This window comes from Cetorhinus maximus, chromosome 3 (genome assembly GCF_964194155.1).
Source record: "Cetorhinus maximus chromosome 3, sCetMax3.hap1.1, whole genome shotgun sequence".
NCBI lineage: Eukaryota > Metazoa > Chordata > Chondrichthyes > Lamniformes > Cetorhinidae > Cetorhinus > Cetorhinus maximus.
Window position 1 is genome coordinate 162868339 of NC_135881.1, and position 3279 is coordinate 162871617.

Sequence of the window (3279 nt, forward strand, 5' to 3'; positions counted from 1 at the left end):
ACTAATGTATACAGTGACCAAAGCTTATGGTATGGGGGTAACATATTGGCATGGATGGAAGATTGGCTTGCTGACAGGAAACAGATGGTAGCCATAAATGTGTCTTTTTCTGGTTGGTGGGAGATAACGAGTGGTGTGTCACAGGGATCAGTACTGGGGCCTCAAACTTTTTACAATTTATATAAATAATTTAGATGAAGGGACCAAAGGTATGGTTGCTAAATTTGCTGATGACTTAAGACAGGTAGGAAAATAAGTTGTGAAGAGGACATAAGGAGGCTACAATGACATAGATAGGTTAAGTAAGTGGGCAAAGACCTGATAATGGAGTATAATGTGGGCAAATATGAAATTGTCTATTTTGGCAGGACAAATAAAAAAGAAGCTTATTATCTAAATGGTGAGAGATTCAGAGGGACCTGGGTGTCCTAGTGCATGAATTGCAGAGGTTAGTGTGCAGGTATAGCAAGTAGTTAAGAAAGCTAATAGAATGTTATCATTTATTGTGAGGTGAATTGAATACAAGAGTAGGAAGGTTATGCTTTAGCTGCACAGGGCACTGGTGAGACCACAACTGGAGTACTGTGTACAGCATTATTTAAGGAAAGGTGTAAATGCGTTAGAAGCAATTCAGAGAAGGTTTACTAGGCTAATACCAAGAATGGGCAGGTTGTCTTATGAGGAAAGGTTGGACAGGTTAGGCTTGTACCCACTGGAGTTTGGAAAAGTGAGAAGTGACTTGATTGGAACGTTCAAGATCCTAAGGATCCTTTAGCTAAAATCACTACTGTCAACACCCCTTTGTCTTTTTGTCTATGACATCTTTGGCAATCTCTCCTTTGCCTCCACCTATCATTGGCCCTCTATCCAGCCCCACCTGTCCCACCCCCCTTAAATAGCTTATATTTCACCACATTTCTTATTCTTCTTTAGTTCTGATGAAAAGTCGTACAGGCTCGAAAGATTAACTCTGTCTTCCTTTTCACAGATGCTGTCAGACCTGCTGAGTTTTTCCAGCAATTTTTGTTTAAGTTTCAATGGGTGCCTGGGTCATAGGAAATGTCTCTCTATTCAGACTCTCCTGAGGTTGATTTGTTTGTTCTCACCTACACCTTGGAATGGGGCCTTGCATTTTTAAGCAGTTTGCTCTGTCTCATTTCAAATAGCAAAATTTCCAGTCAGATGAAAGCTGAAAAATCATGTTTTCAAAAATTAAGGGGCATAACCTCATGACATTGGGAAAATGGAAGGGGTATCAATGGGAGAGCAATTTGATGGTAGTGATTATAATTCAGTTAGACATAACATAGTTGTGGAAAAGGACAAAAATTGACCAGGGATATAAGTTCTAAATTGGGGAAAGGCCAACTTTACTAAGCTGAGATGTGATTTGGCAAAAGTGGACTGGAAACAGCGACTTGAAGTTAAATCAGTGTCAGAACAGTGGGAGGAGAAAAAGAGTGTTCAGAACAAATATGTTCCTGGAAAGAAAAAGGATGGTGCTTTCAAATTTAGACCAACCCTGGTTATCAAGGAACACACAAGGTAGGATAAAGGCAAAAAAGTGAAGTTAATGTTAGATACCAAGAGCTCAATACTACAAAAAGTTGAGAAGGGTATAGAGGGTGCAAGGGTGTTAATTAAAAAGGACATTGGAAAACAAGGAGAGAGCATGAAAAATATTAACAAGTCAAGGAAAACCAAAAGATGTAGAATAAATATAAAAAAGAACAAGAGGATAACTAAGGAAAGAATAGGGTCCATCAGAGGCTCATAAGGGGAATGACAGAATAGAAATATGGTAGTAATAGGGGACTGTATAATTATGGAGATAGATAGCATCTTCTGCAGCCAAGAACAAAAATCCCGAAGAGTGTGTTGCCAGGGTAAGAGGTTTCTCACAGCGGCTAGCGGAGAACTTGGAAAAGGAAGGAAGTCAATTCATTTGAACGATCCATGTTGGAACAAACAACAAAGTTAGGAACAGGGAGGAGGTCCTGCTGAAAGAGTATCAGGAATTAGGCTCTGAATTAAAAAGCAGGACCTCAAGGGTAATAATGTCTGGATTATGGCCTGAGCCATGTGCAAATTGGCATAGGAGCAGACAGATTAGCAGAATTAACACATGGCTAAAGGGATGGTGTGGGGAAGAGGGGTTCCTTTTCATGGGACACTGGCACCAGTTCTGGGACAGGAAGGAGCTGTACCAATGGGATCGGCTCAACCCTGAACCAAGATGACACCTGTGTCCTGGTGGAAAGGGAAATAGGGAGGTAGCAAAGGGTTTAATATAGGAAGAGGGGCAAGGGATCTACAAGAAACATAAGCAGCCTAAATGTAAAGAAAACAAGGCAGGAGGACATAGGAAAGAATAAAGTAAAGGACAATATTGATGGCAAGGGAATAAATTGAGTTATAGAATGGGAGTCTAAAAAAATGATTGAACATAAAGAAAGAGGAAATCTTATTAAAAATGTGTTTAAAATGTCTGTACAGCAATACACACAGTGTATGTAATAAAACAGGAGAGCTAGAGGAACCATGCATAGGGAGAAACCAAAAATAACAGGGATTACTGGGACATGGCTACAGAAAATTCAGGACTGGGAATTAAACAGCAAGACACAATAGAACCCATATGGATAGAGGTAAAAGATAATAAAGGATCAATTGCACTAACAGGCGTCTAATAGCGAAATGGAAGTGGAGGAAAATATGCATACAAATTAGGGAATTAAATGAAAAACATAGAATAATCAAGGGGGATTTCAACTACCTTGATATAAATTGGACAGAAGAGGTAGGTAAAGGGGATGACCGGACAGAGTTCCTACAAGTTGTACAGTACTTCGTTCTACCCAATATGTAAAAAGGCCTTCAAGGGAAGATTCACTATTGGATCAAGTACTGGGGCATGAACCAGAGAAGATAAGTAAAAGTAGGGGAACATCTAGGCAATAGTGACCATAACATAAAATGCTTTAAGATGATGGTGGAGAAGGCCACGCGTATGATGAAAACCAAGTTAATAGATTAGAGAAAAGTTGATTTTGAGGGGCTGAGAATAGAGCTTGAGAAAATAAATTGGCCAACTATATTAACAAAAAAAATATAGAAGGACAATGAGAAACACTTAAAAAGCTGTTCCACGGTGTGTAGGAAAAATACATTCCACTAAAAGGAAAGAACAAACTAAGAACTGGTGAACTCCACAGATGAATAAAGACATAAATTGAGGGTTAGGAAAGAGGCACATATTAAGTGCATAGACAGCTGAGG